The following is an 18,091-nucleotide window of genomic DNA, read 5'->3' on the forward strand; positions in this document are numbered from 1 at the left end:
GCGTGCATAAGCACACCAATGTGCCTACCATCCCTGTCCCATTGTTTCTTTTATTTTTCTTATATGTACCCATTTCATGTATTCATAACTATGTATATACTTATACCTATTATCTTGTAAGTGATTGACAAATCAAAATAAATAAAATAAATAAATAATGACATAATTGTCATAAACAGGCTGATCTCCAAATGTGCCAGTCTAGGTTGAGCTACTTTAAGTAAGATCAGATGTTTGTTTGTTTGATTGATTGATTTAAAGCAAGCAGTTAGCAGCGGAATATTTCAGTGAAGTTGGAATAAAGTAGGAATGGTATTAGTCAGGGGCCTTCCAATGACATCAGGGAAATGGCAAGGCATTCCTTTACTCAGAAAGGCAGGAGAAAAAAAAATATTGGATCACAGATTTAAATTTAGGCTGTGTACTTTGGTAAGTAAATCTTTCTCAGCGCACATCGTTTCAATCTTGTTTTCAATAAAGCGACTAATGTTGCCAAATCAGGTCTGTGAGTCTTCTGCCAGTCAAATCCTGAATAAGGGATTAAGTATCTGGACAGCTGAGATTTAAGAACCCTGAGAACAATGTCTAATAAACACAAATGATGGCTTCAAAATGGACATTTCTAGTATGTATCAGAAAGATCAGGTGCATGCCTTATGATATGAAGTACATTCAATATGGGTTATAATGTATATCAGAGGCATTTATTTTTCTTTAGCTAGCCCAATAAATATATAGATCTTCTAAATTAGCTCTCTACCAGTTCTAATGATTAGACATTCTTCCCTTCAGATACTATTTACTCCAGGCAACTCTCCAATCCAAGATATTGACTTGACCCTGGAAACATTTCTTCAGAGAGTCGCCTTTCGTTTTGTCTGTGTTTCTGTCTTGGCCAGTCTTCATTCTGTGATGGCATTGTTAAAATAGGAAAGTTCCACCCACTTCTCTTCTGCATATTATTCAAAGCTACATTCTTATTGAAGGTATAAACAGAAGTGACTCAAGATATCATTAAAAACATGCCACTAGTATTTAAGTAATATTTTGCCATTATAAACCAAGTCTATATTTGATAAATATTTTAGTAAAATTCATTATGTACTGCTAATTTTCTGTACTATGCTGTTGTTTTAAAACTTACTTAGCTGACTTGGGTGCATTTCAATCAACAAATAAAATCACTGCGTAACATTTTATTCCTCTGGTCTCTGGTCTAAATATAAGTCAACAGGCAAATTTGATACAAAGATTGCTTCAAAAGCTCGTAAACGTTCTAAAAGTGACATAGACAGGATGTTAAATATATTTTTAGCTTTTCAAAATTGAAGTAACATTCTGAAAGGAACTTGATTTATTTCTCTTGTTCTGTTTCAGATTATCTATTTTATTGCATAACATACTAAAATCACAAAATACTATGAACATACATATGCAAAAATACACAAACATGGTATAAAAGTCTGGGGAAATTTTTTAACAGAATAGTAATAAAGTGTCTTTTCACACTGCAGGTAGTTTTCATTTACAAACAATTCATTCAGTGACTGTTCAAAGTTGTTTGTAGTATATTTATTTATTTCATTATTTAATTTCTATAGCTGCTCATTTCAGACAAGTGATTGTGGGTGGCAAACAGATCACAAATTCTCTTTTAAAAAGGCCAACACATATCTCAATATAATCTCCAGAGCTGTCACTCTTTACATATGCATCTATTTGTCCTTCCAAAAACATTTAAAAAAAACAACCAAGCATAGCCATAAAAAAGTCTACATTTTAGAGACAAGCAGGGAACCCCTATTTGAACATAGTTCTTCATAGAAGCATGTGATTAAAAGATATCCGCTATTCATAATAATAATCATGAAATCAAATTCACCAACAGACTAGAATTTCAGCATATTTTCATTATTGCGCCATCAGTTAAAAATAAGGAGACATAATGGAGCTACAGTTGGGCAAAGAAGATCTGAATAGAGGATAGCTTTTGCAACAACAAAAATGGAGAAATTGCAAAATTTCCTGTACTGAGAAATTTCCAAACTGATTAAAATGTCTTTTGTTTGCCACTCAAGACTAACTTCCATTGTTGTCTGTTTTAAAGAGCTGCCGTACAGAGTGGCTACTTCATAATTTTATTTGTTGAAGACATCTGGAGAAAGCAAGAAAGCAGCTTTTCAAAACTGAAACCCATCAGTGGAAGCTGCTCTTCAGGATGCTTGCCTGACTCTGAGTCTTTTGTTGAAGGGCCTGTTATTTGCTTGAGCCTTTTCATCTATTTTTTTTAATCTCAGAATGCTATTTATCTTTCTTTTTGCAACACTGCTATGTTACAGCAAACTGCTATAAAAGCCTCTTCAGAAACATATCCCACAGACCTCAGTGGCATTTATCTATCAGACTTATGTCTTCAACTGCTCCCATTAGGAACTTCCTTTTAAATTTCCTGGGAAATAAAAAGCTGGGGGAAAATTATACTGGTATTGTGGAAACTTAAAGTAACAGCTGAAAGCTTCAGGTACTCAGTACAAGGAAGAAGCGAGACAAGATATTGAAGCTTTCCATGATCCATCCCTTGGAAAGTTCTATTGGATAAAGATGTCTCTTGCCAACATCCAACCACATCATGCTTTAGAAAATGATGCCAATGCCAAAATGTGAGCATATTAAGCATCTGTTAAAAAAGAGTGCAGTATCAAAAATGACCTTGTTATGTCACCTCAGCAAGGCATCCATATCTCCTAAACTAGGGGTCTTCAAACTTGACAGCTTTAAGACTTGTGGGCTTCAATTCCCAGAAATTTCTCCTCCAGTCATATTTGCTCAGGAATTCTGGGAGTTGAAGTCCACAAGTCTTAAACTTGCCAAGTTTGAAGACCCTTGTCCTAAACTAACAACAAAGCTGGTATAGGTTAGGCCCATAATTACATTTCAAGATTCATCCAATATTCTTTCTATTTGATTCAGCAACACAAATGTTCAGTTACAAACAACTGTGCAGGACATTTTTTCACTCCCATCCTTAGAAATAACAAAACTACTTCCTCTGTTTGGCTAAATCTTCAGATGATTTGATTATGGAAACAATGTGGCAGAAGTTTTGGTGAGAAAAAACCTGCTTTGGACTGCTATGTTTTTCTCTGCAGGTGTGTGTAAGTTGTATAATATAACATTCTGCTCAGGATTCCTTATTATCAAGCTGAATCACCAAGTAATCACTTTTTTGTCTATAGCCAGATGCTGTCAAATAATCCAAATCAGCTTTATGACTGAATCATTAATAGCCAATGTCTCTCATATATATATATATATCATTTGCAGGTAGGCATTTCTGGCACATAAGCAGCACTAAAATGGGGGAGGCCAAAATGTTCTCCAGGTAGTCCTCAATTAGTGGCTGCTTTGGAAGGTGACCATTTGCACTTATACTGATGATGAAAAAGTAACATTACATCCAATTCTTACTTTAAGATTTTCACAGGTCTGTAAAGCAAAGGAAAGCTAAAATAAAATTATAAGCATAGTCATGTGATTTTTCACATAAGGACTGAGTTGATAGTACCAACTGTGGTCATTAAATGAGGGCCACCTGTAATGTGCTTAATTTACAGAGATTATTGTGCAATTTAGAGCTGCAAACACAGCATGCTAAGTGCTAAGAATACAGATAGTCCTAGAAAGTGAGCCAAGCCACACTTCATGATACAGAATTTCCAAACAGCTTGAAAATTAGGATTTGCAAATATTATAATTACTTTATGAAAACCGTACATGAAAATAATCTCATACATGAGGTAGATTTTAGGCAGCGACTAAACCATTAATCCCCATGTGAATCTCATGAGTGAAGAGCTCCCCACAGCTATAGTCTGCCTTTTAACCTCTGTATGCTACATAAATTAAGTCAGCAATAACTGCAAACCAAGAAATCTGTGAAACCTAAAAGATCCGAGCAAAGCTATGGGTGTATCTGTACCCAAAACAGAAAAGTTCGTATTTCGATCTGATGTTTTCTCAACAGTTTTCAAAATAACAGCTCAAATTATGCCACCTGGTTTACTTCTGACCTGCCAATAGAACATAATGCCTCTCTCTTGTCATAATAAAAAAAGAGAATCATATTTGGATGTAATATAAAAGTAACTAAATTCAGCTTCAGCAATAATTACATCATAGGTCTTCCAGCTCTAAGACTAACAAAAAAAAGTCAATCCAGCACCTTATCATTTTATTACTAATCACTAGAGAGCCATAGACTTTGCAGTCCCTGACTACCATGTAATAGTAAAACAACTATCTCTACATGTTCTTATACTGGAATGAGTGAAAACACAAGCAATTCTCTACATGTATCAGCTTGAGTGCAGGCCTAAATCAACCAAACCCGGGTACTTGCAAGCTCATGTTTATCCAGCACTTCACTACTATATTTCAAAGAAATTGGAGATAGATCAATGCAGCTTCCCCCTTTCAAAGAAACCTAGAATATGTTTTCATCTAAATCTTCACACTGGGACTTGTCTTCACATCTTTTGCTATTTCATTTATACATCACCCAGAGTCCAACTGTGAGGAAGATGGTCAGTTTGTAAATTTGATGAATAAACAAAATAACTGAATAATAGTAGAGTAGGTAGAATTAGTGGGACGTAATAATAACTTGCTATTTTACTTCTTTAAGAATTGCTTTGCTCCTATAAGAATTAAAATTGCCCCTGCCATTTGCTTGTACTAGTGATCTAACTCCTGCTATCTTGTTTTGTTTTGTTTTATAACTCTGTGCCTGGAACGGAATGTACCATAGTATGGCAGGGTTACACCAGGCAAATACCTGTGTTGCTAAGCACCCAGCACCCCACCCCCCCAATCGCAGGGCTACAAGGAAGGCATGGGCCAGGGGACCAGAATTGGGTACTAAGCTGATGTCTCTAAAGATATAAAAGGATGCCATACCTTTCCCAAGGTATGGCCTTTCACTGCAGGCTCTTTGTATGTTGTGAAATGGTCAACCCAGCTTTCCTTTGTATAAATAACAGCTGATATTTTCTTCCAGGCCTCTTCTTGGGTCTCTCTCTTTGGCATTCTGGTGACTCAAGTTCATTTTGGGACCTTACAGTAACTAAATAAATGTGAACTCCTGGGTTGAATGCTTGGGTTCTTGTCACTGGCTTGAACGGGCTCAAAAGTAAAAGAAGAAAGCAAGCTAAGCCTTATTAGTTCACGGATGGGAGACCACTAGAAAATCTCATGATTAATAAGACTAGTCTAGAAATTGGAGGAGGAAATCCTGAAAAAGGCAGTGACAAACTATTTGCTCTACTCTTGTCATTGCTCTATCATTGTCAAAGAAAACTACATGGCCATTCAATCACTAGGAATTAATTAATTAATTATTCTACACTGTCATCATCAGCAACCAAACTGCCAGGCTTTGTACCTTGGAAGTTTACATAAAAGTTTTCTCATGTATGTCTATATTTGTAAATTCAGAGATCTGATTATTTCTGAAATTCAAATGCAGTAAGAAAAAGATTTAATAAAACTAAGCATAATACCTTGGTCCATCTATCATTATAATACAGTTTGTTTGGTTTCGGCTTACTATATGACCCCTTGTAATTTAATAGCCCAGTAACACAATGCAGACATTACACTAAAATATAATGTTTTTTGTAAGCCAAACCCCTTCCCTATTACAGAAAATGATTTATGGCTATCATTAATGGGATAGCTTCAATTGTACTGCTTTTATTGTATGTATACTACATTTTAATTATCATTTAGCATTTAAAGTTGTTACCTCTTACTCTATTCTACTTGTATTCTACTTTATTACAAGTTGCCCTGGGCAAACTCAAATCTAGAGAGCAAACAATGCAATTAATTAAAATAAAATCCACAATCAAATCTGTTCAGAATTTGTAAATAGCCTCCAGTATAATCTATTTGCAAAAAGGAGCATGTCAGTACATGCCAAGGGCTTTGATGGATGGACAGCTATATAAATACGTTAAATAAATAAATGTTAAAAATTAGCAATGCTTCTCACTTCTCTCCAACTTACTCCAAATGACCAGAAAAGCTTACTATACTACTTTTTTTGCAATGGAAACAGTCAGTGTGATTTTTCTATTCAGAAACAGTCTGTGTGTTGTTGTTTTTTAGGGTTGGTTTTTTTTTTGATGGGGGAAGTACTCTCAGGGATGTAAAGCCCTATAATTAGGTCAACGTTACCAGTGCAAACTAACAAATGATTCAAGAGATAGATGGAAGCACACACGTGCATTCAGGAGATGGTAGCCAACTGTCTTCCCCTTATAATTTTAATTATTGCCTATCGTGAAAATATTAAGCATATGATATTCACAAGTAACATCAATGATGCCAAAATGACGAGCGTAACAAAATCATCATGCAAATGTCACCATTAAGCACTTGCATTCTGAACCAGCAAAGATGTGTACATGTGGGTGGGTGTATCATCATGCACAATTCATTTATTAACACTGTGTACGCACAGAGGCCCATCCACATGAGAATCTTCCCAGGAAGAGGTTAAGCATGTAGCAATACAAAGAATTATACTAATGTAGCTATGAATTAAAATCAGCAGTGCTCAGTCAGGCTATCTAATCACTCCTATATTTCCAAGAAGCACTGCCAACATCATGCTTTATGTTTCATTAAATGCACTGAGTAGTAAGTGAGGATATTATTTTAAAAGGACTGAGTTATACAGGGCGAAACTCAATTAGAGGTAGAGTTAAAGCAGAGCTAAAATGTCTATTATTCTGGAAGGGACAATAATTATTTCAATTTCTCTAGGCAGTAATATAATTAGATCATTCTAAACTCTGAATAGCATTGTATATTTGAGTTCCTGCAATTCAAAGATGTTTCAATGCAACTGTTGTAGTTCGCCGGCAGCCAGTGCAGACGGCAGAGGTATCGGACAGTGAGGACGAAAGGGAACCAGTCAGGGAGTCTGGAAAGGACTTAGACAGAGGTCCTACATCCGATGCAGGATGGGGCCAGGACCATCTGAGAGCTTCGGAGCTTCAGAGTCTGGCAGCAGCAAAGCAGAGGATCCAGGGGAGCCTGTTCCCAGTGTGCATGTGCGCAGAACTGCTAGAAGGCAAGAGCAGCTGAATCAGAAGGGGCGACTCAGGAGTAAGGTTGGGAGGTGATTACCCCTGCCATAAAGGATAAAAGTCAGGCCTCAATGACGAAAAGCTTTGCAGGAAGCAAAGCAGTTCAGTAATTTCCAAGTCCTTCTTGAAGCTCTGTACTCTGGTCAGTTTTTTCTGGGGTTTGGGGTTGGTTGATATTAGCCTTAATTGGACTTCTGTTTTTGACAGCATTCTACAGCACTGAAAAGTGTGCTCTTATCTGAAGGAACTGTGTATAGTTAGTTTTAACTGGGAATGCAAATAATTCCCAGTGTTGCATTAAAATAGGTTTTACTTTTAAAATCAGTTTGTGTTTTATTAAGTTTGACAAAGCCTGGGTCAGAACAGCAACTCCATTTACTATAAATTTGGTGAAAGATTATGGATCCCCACAAAATTATGAGGGCTTCTATGTACTTATTTGTTAATTTTCCTTATCTTTCAATAACTCAAGGTAGCTTTCCTTTCATTTGATATCCATGGCCAAATTCTGTGAAATAAAGGGGATGTCAAGATTGGAGATAGAGACAGGTCCAAAAGTCAGCCAGTGAGCTCCTATCATTGAGGGTGAACTCCTGGTCCAAGTCCAGTGTCTCCACATGTATTCTTGTAGAGTAGATTGTATCTGAAAAGTTGGGTGTATACTTTGTTTCTGGAACCAGAGCCACCTGAAGAGGCTTGCTAATCACCCAATCTTCCATACTCAAGTATATTCAATGGAATCTCATGACTTTGAATGACAGAACTTATCCTTGGGGAAAATGTAATTCAAAACAAGATTTCTCCCCAAAATCTGTTGCATGCTTCAAGAGTTTAAAAAAAACTGGATCCCAACCCAATACCTCATTTTATGGATTCAGAGTGGGACTACCTAGAAAACTTCACAAATGGAAAGAGGAGATACTTGGGTAGGTAGCTGTCATTGTTTTGAATAAATCCAGGGTTCTAGTTCTGGTTTAGAAAACATTTCAGATCAAATTACAAATAATTCTTAATCTTTATTTCCCCAATAAAGTCTGCTGCTCTGTTTTTAGAAAAGTGTTGTAACCTAAGTAGTTTTGTCAAGTGTTGGAATGTCACAATATAAAACATGGAACCCAGTCATTCCTGTGGCCCACACATGTCTGGATCACCTGCCTCCATCTGCTGCTTGGAAAGGGAATCAACTCACCTGTGCTGCACGAGCTGTCACACTGTCGGCCTGGGCGCGCTCACCGCCTGTATTGGCCATGCCCACCCCCTTCACAAGGGCTTTTGGGGGGGGGGATATGGCTTATATTAGCAACATGTTTAAAAATCAGGCCAGGGCTTATTTGGGGGTAGGTCCTGTTTTTGGAGAAACACAGTATCAAGACCTCTCTCTTTCCCTCAGCCTTTGGATCATGAAGTGCTTAACTCCCAATTGATCAATGGTGTTATTGCTGTTTGAATCAGAGTTTTATTGTTGATTGTTGTTTCTTAGGTGTGTACTGTGTTTTTGGTAAAAAAAAAAATGTTAGTTTTGTTGTGTTTTGTTTTTAGTAAGGTGCCCAGAAACATCTTGGGTGAGTTGAGCAGTCATGTAAATGTTTTAAATCAATAAATTGCAACATTGGACTTGCCAGGAAAACAGATGGCTGCAGCAGCAGGACCACAATGAAAATACATTTTTGGCTAAAAAGTCTGCTGAATGCAATAGTCCAGTTGTTCAGGAAAAGTTCTACAGAGAAGGTATGTGGAAAGAATTGAAGTACATCACCAGACAAGAACAAATAAAGATGTTCACATTTAAGTCAATATTTACATTCACATCCAGCTTACTCTTTCCCACTTAATGCTTTCCTTCATTTAAAGAAAAAGAAACTAAAAGGGTTGATTCACATACAGTGGTGTTCCTTAATCTAGTGTTCTCCCGATGCTTTGGACAAACTCCCCTAATCCGTTGATTTAAATCCAATACTTTTCAAGGAAATAATCTGAGAAACCTTGATTTAGTGTGCTGTTAAAACCAGTAATCTTGTCTTTTTCAACTCTCTATAATCTCTAGAGGTGGCTGTTGCACAATCTCAGGAAAATATTAATTTTGGAGTTACAAACAGCACAGCCATGGTACATACCACTCTAAACCATAATAATTATAAATAGAAATATTTTTAAAGTTGGCTCAGGCCAGAGAGGTGAAAGAGAAAAATGAGTTGTACCTTTTTTTTAAAAAACTTACATGTTATTGAATTCAGGGACAGCAACCAGCAACAACAAAACATATGAAAACCAATTTTGCAGACCTCTCACTGCTGCATCAAAATGTTTTTATATTATGTTTTTTGTACTAAAAAGGTATAAAAAACATGCAGTGTATGTGAACTTTGGCCTTTGATCTAAAAATTGTGAGTTCTAACTGTTGGGAATATAAAATCTGCTTTTGTGGTTTTGAACAATGTCCTTTATTTATACATTCAATTTGCTACATGTTGATAATCCTGAATGCAGTAACAGCAATTTAAAATATAATATACCAATTAGATAGAACTAATTAGAAAACCTGTCCATCATTAAAATTTAGGCCTAATTCAAAACAGCTTTAAAAATGTGTTTCCTTCTCCTGAAAGCAAACCAAATTTCTTTGCCAGTAGAAAAACAGGTGTTTTTTCAATGTCATATCAATGTACTAAAAATAGTAATGTGTTGACAACTGGCCTGTTTCATTTTTGTGAACCTACGGTATATGTAAGGTGATAATCATAAGCACACTTACTTGGAAGGAAAAAGCATCTGACTTATTTGATTAGATTTAGATGTTGCCCAAATCCTAGACAATTCTGGGCAGCTTACAACATAACAAATAAAAATACAAAAAAGTAAGAACAGAACAAACACAAGGGGAAACAAGATGATGAATCTGATCAACAGCACAAAAACACATACAATTACATCCAGTGAGGGACTCCTCTCACCCTATCCTGGGCCTATATAAAGCCCTCAAGAAGAGCATCAAGATCTCAGGGTTCGGGTTACATTTCCTGGGCTCTGATAGATGACATTATTTGACTGAAAGGACCCAAGGCATGCCAACCTTTCCAGATTGAATTAATAAATTGCTTCTGAATCAATATGCATCAAACCCCATTTTCTGAAGAAGTGGCAATGATTAGTGGTTTAGAAAGCCGAGCTGTCCAATTCTAGGACATTTCTGGGAGCAATATTTTCTAAAGATGGGCCCAAGGAGGTAGAACTGCAAAGACCCTTTCTTCATTATCACCACTGGCCCTTTGAGAAAGGGAAGAGACAATTTATCACTTTAACCATCAGCCCAAAACAGCTTGCCGGCCAAGTACAAGACATCATACAGTGTATGGATGGAAAGCAATTACACTGAGCATGGTGATCTGGAGGGTCTTTTTAAGATGCATGTACAATCTACGAACTACCCAAAATGCTGGTTTCAGGTGCTCCTCCAAGGCAGTCTTTCAAGTAGAATTATTCAGCGGTGGGATTCTATCAGTTCTGTCCGGCTCTGTAGAACCGGTAGCTCTGAAGAGCAGCAGACACAGAACCGTAAATCACCGAACTGGTAGTTATACTGGTTGGATCCCACCCGTGGAATTATTATAATCAATACGGCACTTAGCCAAAAGTAAAAAAAATATGAAAAATATGAAAACAATATGTTGATAGCAGTACTAAGAACAAGCAGAAAGCAAGGCTTGCTTTCTCTCCCTGCAGATAGCCAATTCTTAGTCCATATTCACCAAAACAAAAACAGTTTTTCTCTTTTATTACATCATATGCTGAAAATGTGGCTTAAGAGAACAAGTTTTTAAAAAGCTATTTTTTTCTGTAGAGTTGGAAATAATATAGAACATATATCTAGCCACAATATTTTAGCCCATGTTCTCAGCAAGAGCTGTTATCTGGGCATCCATCTTGCTAGAAAAATGTTTTTAATTCTTTTTAAAGGAAGAATATCGCTATATGGTTCTTTATGAGAGTTGGACTTTGTAGAAGTCTCTAAACAGCAGCAGTTACCAGGGTTTGAGTTGAGAAGATACACTCAAAGAGAGCAGCTGCCCATGTGGTAAATCACCAGAACTAGACCATGAAGTAGTTTTCCTGACAATGAAATACATTCTGGCATTATATATATTGATTATTTTGCATTCTTTTCTTTTCTTTTTTTTAAATAAACTTTATTAGTTTTGCTTTTTAAAAAACAACAACAACACAGCTACAAATTATATACAACAAAAAGACGAACAGGTCTTGGCATAGGCCAAGAGGGAAAGAGAGGAAAGCTTGAGAGAGGAAAGAGGGAAAGGGAAGGGAAGGGGGCGGGGGGAAAGTGGGGAAAACAAAAGTAGAGAAAACAATTATAATAAAACCATATTTTTGTGACTGTCTGTAAGGTCTTTTCTTCTTCCAAACTATCGTCGGCAGTGCTTTTCTTTATCTCTGCCTCGGAGGCCTCGGCCTTAGTTTCCTTAGAGGTGATCTATCTTTGATTAAGCCAAATGTACAAAGGATTCCAATTGCTATAATAGGTTGAAGATTCTTTATTTTTTAATGCTTGGGTTAGTTTGTCCATTTTGGCGCATTGTAAAATTTTCTGAATAACCATAAGATCAGTGGGGATAGAGGGTAGTTTCCAGCACTGGGCAAATGCCAGTCTGGCCGCGGTTAAGATATGGATTGTAATATACTTCGATTTTTTGGTTATTTGTTTATCAAAAATTCCTAGAAGAAAGGACTCTGGTTTGTACTCAATTTGTTCCATGGTTATTTCCTCTAGCCAGTGCCTAATTTTTTGCCTGGGTTTCCTTGCATGACCACCACATGTGGAAGAAGGTACCTTCTATGTATTGACATTTCCAACACCTAGGGCTCGTGTTGGGGTGCATCTTCGCCAATCTCGAAGGGGGCAGGTGCCATCTATAAAACATTTTATATAAGTTTTCTTTATAAGCTGCTGATTTCGTGATCTTAATGTTCCTGTTCCAGATCTTTTCCCATTCTGCTAGGGTAATGCTCCGACCCACATTTCTGCTCCACGCAATCATATTTCCCTTGACAATTTCTTGTTCTAGTTCTATTTCTAATAAATATTTGTAAAATTTAAATATATTTTTTTTACTTGGTCCTAGTAGAATTTTGTCTAGAGTCTGTAATTTATTGTAGATTCCAAATTCCTTAATGTCTTGTTTGTATTTACTATGAATTTGAAGGTACACCCACTGATCAATTATAAATCCTCGCTCTTGTAGTTCTTGTCGTGTTTTCAACTTTCCTTGTGGGTCTAATAAATTTTTGTACTTAATCATTTTGGTTATATCCAGATTATTAGGGTGTACTATCACTTCCATTGGAGATAGCCAAATCGGTATTTTTAGATAAAGTTTTTTACGTACTTTTTTCCAATTAGTTAATAAAGAGTCCCTGATAAGATGCCTATGGAAATATGATTGCCTGGGTTTCCCAGATTCCCACAGAAAGGCATGCCATCCTTTCTGCATATCGTGGCCTTCTAATACTAGTGTTCTTTTGTTGGTTAGGTTGCATTCTTTTCTTTTGTCATGTTTTGTCATACATGTGAGCCACCCAAAATTGGTCTGGAGTTGGATGAAATGAATGAATGAAGTTATAAATATATACATTTGGGTCTAATTTGGCAAAGGTTACTATTCTGAAATAGCACCAATGAAAAACAGCTGAAAGAAAAAAAAACCATGATTTCAATGGGTATGGAAGAACTACAAGCCTAGCCACAGTTCTTAAAAGAGATCAGCGATTCAAAGTACACTTTTAAAACATCCTGTTCCTAAATTCTAATTTTATACTTCTGTTATTATCTAACACTAGATTTAAAAAGTCTAAGTAATATTAAGTAATGCCAATTGTGATAAGACTGAAATCTGCCCGTCGCTGACCATATAAGCCAGCAAAGGTAGTACACTTCTGTTGGCTTTCTCTTGATTCATGTAGCTCCAGGGATAAAGGAGATGGCAATTCTGAATATTGAGAACTACTGCCTTTGGTCAATATGATCTGATGACATCCATTGCTTGCAGTTAATACTGTTATGAACAAAATTTTTGAGGTAAAAATCTAGGAGGAGGTTTTCATATTTTCCCTTGGGTGTTTTTTTCCATATGTGTGTTATTCACAGCAACCTTTCATTTACCAGACATTTTCTTTCAGTGGAATTCCAACTTTAGACTTAAACATAGGTAAAGAAAGGGAGCTTTGGAGAATCAATGATTCAGAGAAGTGCTGTTTGTCTCCTTAGTTAGGCGATATTTCCCCGCAAACACCCTACACTTCTACCAAGTAGCAAATAAATATGCGCAGGAAATTTTAAGCATCATATTATCTAATAGGAACAAACAACACCAATGTCATTATTGTTGTTTCCTCTCTATTTGAATTTGATTAAGTGACCTTAGTGGCAGGGAAAGAAAAGGAGAAGACACATCCTAATTGTAGAAATGTCTACCTGAAAGTTTATCAAGGTATACACTCCTTTTATTATTATAAGAGGGTATACACTAGAACAGTATTTCACACCTGGATCTCCCCCTCCAGCCCTCCCCCAACAGACATTTTGAACAGCAGTGATTCCATATTCTCACAAATAACCTCTTTTCTTGCCACCCCTGCCTCTTTAAACAACTGCTATTTTTCTAAAGGATCTGTTCATTTCCCAATGTATCACACCTCCAGATTGTTGCCAGAGAGTGTTAATCAGCACTTTTACTTTTACTCATTAATAACCTCAACAGGGAATGAGAAGCAAAGCAGCAGTCTTTTGATATTTTCCTCAGATGCAAAACAGAAAAGGAAGGGCACTCCCAGACAAGCAAAAGGAATCTATAATAAAATTATAGAAGGCTTCTTTAAGAGAGCACTGAGGCTATTCATTTTATTCATTGGCAAAAGCCCATCATATTTTATTGCTGCAAGATAGCACAACTTTTACCAAAGTTGGAGCTATGACTACAATGCCAAGTATTTCCAAACAGCATAATTTACATGAGGCATACAATGATTTGCAGTGATATGAAGAGTTTCATAGATGGTATCCAAAATGAGACAGGAGCTTAAAAAGACAAGTACTTACAAGTTGTTCCAATCCATCTTTCCACAATATGTAATAATGGATTCAAAGAAGGCAACCTCATCCCATGATTTTTTTTTCTCTTTCCCATCTATATCCAACAATGGGAAAACACAGCCCAAAGTAGAGAAAAAGCTGTCAATTTTGATAGAAGCCCACATTCTCAATAACATTTAATTTCTGCCCATACACTTCTAAACGTGATATATTCCATAAAGCCAGTATTCCATAGTCCCCCCTCACAGGAACTGTAAAGAATGCCCAAGCATCATTTAAACCCATTAATCTATGCAAGAAGCAACATTAATATATAAAATGCTTCAGTATTTGATAGTATATTGCAGGATTTCTATACTTGCTGTGGTGGAGACGTACTTGATGAGTCCCATCCTTGGATTCTATGAATATATTTTCTATTCTACTCTATCCTTGCTACAAATAAAGAAAGGAACACGGTTTAGTCACATAGAGCAGTGGTCGCCAACCAGTGGGCCAGGGACCACTGGTGGTCCACGAGAAAATTTTGGTGGTCCGCAGAGAATTGTCACCCCCAAAGCACCCCCCAAGCAATTAATCCAGGCTGCACAGGAACACAAGGCTGTGCCGCCAAGATGGCTCACAGGAACACAAGGCTGCGTCACTTGCATTGCAAACAACACGAGGTAGTGAGGGGAGGAGGGAAATGGAAAAGGGGGAAGGGGGGAACTTGCCCCATTCGCCACGCATGCCACGCCTGACCACTGGGCTGCTTCTTTCCACTTCTTTCTTTTGCTTTTGCCTGCACACAAGGAAAGCAGCAAAAGTCTTTCTTACTTTCCCCCAAACTCCATCAGAAATGAATCCTTGGGACCCTGCAAGGCCTCCTACTCGAGAGGCTGCGCTGGCAAAGACTCATTTTTGGCAGAATTTGAGAGAGAAAGAAAGACTTCTGCTGCTTCTGCTGCTTTCCTTGCATGAAGCCAAAAGTCTCTCTCTCTCTCTCCCCTGAGAACGGAGACAATAAATATCCTGCGATCCCAAATAAAGAATGATCGATTGGTAGGAAACGGGGTGGGGAATTTTCCTGCAGACTTTTGGGGGATTTTCTCAGGGTCTCTGGTCCGCGGGATTTAAAATTACGAGTTTGGTGGTCCCTGAAGTCCAAAAGGTTGGCGACCCCTGGCATAGAGTACATGCATTTTTAACATTCACTATTCTGGAAGCAATTTTACAAGAAACAGTTTTCAGAGACAATCTATCTTTCCATCAGATATACCAGAGAAGCAGACAGATGGAGGGGAATACTGCCCACAATCATTCTTTTCAGCCATGTAAATCTCTCTCTATGTGCAACGCTGAATAATCATTCAAATCTAAGACATTTTAGCAGGTACAGTTCACACATTCAGTTGCCAGCCATGCAATGTTGAGAAACTAAGTGAAACTATATCAAGCTACGAATGTGCATGTGAGAATTAACTTTTACTTTTTCCCATAAAGGAAAAAGAAGAGATGGAACTTTCAAGAAAAAAAATTGAAGTATAACAAGTGACACAACTTAGAAAGAAACCATAAAGCTAGGAAGACACAGCAAATTAAACTATTAAAGATACCTGGCATAATACAGAGCTCCAAGGCAAAGTAAGTGGAAGGCAGAAAAAACAACAGCTTTGATAATACTAATTGCTAACTACCCAGTCAAGGAGAAGATACATTTTCCCAAAGAAAACTGCACATCTATCAGAGATATAATAAATAGTAAAAGGGAATTTTAATTAAAATTCTTTTAGGAGCTATTTATGTGGTCTGTCCAGGGAATCCCTGGCCTCTTTCCTACAGAAGATGGAGGAAGGCACGTAAGCAGTAGCTTTGATCCTAAGCAACAGGGTAGAAAATAGTCAATAAACAGCACAGCAGTACTGGGAACTCTAAGAGAAAGTGAAGCACTTCTACCATATCTCCTGCCTCTGAGAAATCTCTGCGATGGATGAAGCACCAGATGACTAGAAGTGGGCAATACTTGTTTCTATCAAAAATAAATTAAAAAAAATAAAAAACAAAAACAGGAAGTGGGGAACAGAACCCAGAGTATTATCGACTAGTCAATCCATACTAAACTTGCAGATGGGAGAAACATCGAGGAGTAGGGAGAGATGTAGGGGAGGAACCTTAATTTCCTAGAAAACGGATGCTAATTTTAAATTAAGATTTGATGGGGCAGAAAAGGAGCAGGACCACTGTAACATGGTGCCTCCAACTCTTGCAAGTAGTTTTGCATACACAAACATGGTGAAAGGCATTAAATGCTTCTGATAAGTTCAACATGATAGTGCAGGAGAAGATAAATACAGTTTATGAAGTTAGGGTAAATAAGCCATGGTACACAGACAAGACACAAGTTGTATCCAATTTGCAGCATGCCTAGCACTATTATTTTCGAATAGTGGCAAAATAGCACCAGAACTTGCACCCATTTCTAAGTGATGTAAGAGTGGGAAATTGAGCAGTTTGCCTCTAGGGGCGTTCTCTTCCTGACCCCATCATAAAAGAAAAAAGAAAAAGAGCTAAAAGAAATGGTCAATATCATAGCATCACTAGATAATTTGCGGCTGTCTTTCAGAAAGTCAAGTTCACCTACGTGCCCCCAAATATTTAAACTTTACCTGCTCCAGGGTTAAGGCAATGAAATTGTGAAGTTAATCAGAGAAGAATGTCATAAAATTTGAGTTGACATTGATGTAACTTTCAATAAAAGCTATCAATAAAATAAAAGCTATACTGAAAGCTAACAAGATTACAAGCAATCTTTTAACTTTGAATGATAAATTAACAATAGTAAATTTAATACAATTACATTTACATACATATCATAATATTAAATGAAGCTCTTCCAAAGTTCTTAGGAAGCTGCCCAATTCTATCTGAACCAAGTTATCAAGCTATTCATCCATCATCTCCAGGAACTTACATAGTCAATCTATTGAGCAATTCATCTCTTCCTCTTTCCCTTTCTGACAGTGGAAAGAAAGATGCAGTACACAAAAAGATTCAATACACAAGCAGATTCAAACAGATAGTGAGAATGAATGAAAACAATCCATAGATATTCCTGTTTCTGATTTTAACGGGGTAAGGCAATGACATCTAAAAAACTCCCTTAATGCAATCAAAGAATCTGTATTTTGCCCATATGTGGACTGTACTGAAAATTATAATTTTGGAATGTTCCTTTATATTTGGGGGATGATGGTTCAAATAAAAATAGTTCAGTGAGTAAAAAATTAGCAACTCGAGTGGCCTAGTTTTGTATCTGGAGTGAATTCTGTACATAATGAGGAAATGGACCCTCTCCCCAGAAGGCAGCTCCTGCAATCAGAAATATAAGTCTTCAAAATACCTTTATTTTGCTTTTTAATCAGAAAATTATTTATTTTGGATCCTTTTTGTTATGGGCCAAAACATTTACAAATAACTGGAGCATATTGTGTTAAATAATCATTGAAACCTACATCTGTACAAAATCTTTAAAATCATCCATAGTGCCTCTGTAGCCTGGCATACCACCTGTCCTGCTAGTTCAAACTACATTTGCATTCTAGAGGAAACTATTCAAATGTCACTCCACCATCACAAATACGTTCAAAAAGCTAAATGCCAGCAAACCAATTTTTGCTTTGTAAACATTCCCAGAAAAAGAAGTAATTAAGCTTACAAGTAGAGAAATATCCCAAATAACAGCCAAACAAGACTGCCTTTTTTTTCTCAAAGAAATCTGTGCACCCATCTCAAGATAGGAACACTATATTAGACTAAGGATCACAGAAACTATACCTGTTCTCTGTACTCTTTTTTT

Source organism: Pseudonaja textilis, chromosome 1, assembly GCF_049901715.1.
Source record: "Pseudonaja textilis isolate UNSWEBS1 chromosome 1, rPseTex1.2, whole genome shotgun sequence".
NCBI classification, from domain to species: Eukaryota; Metazoa; Chordata; class Lepidosauria; order Squamata; family Elapidae; genus Pseudonaja; species Pseudonaja textilis.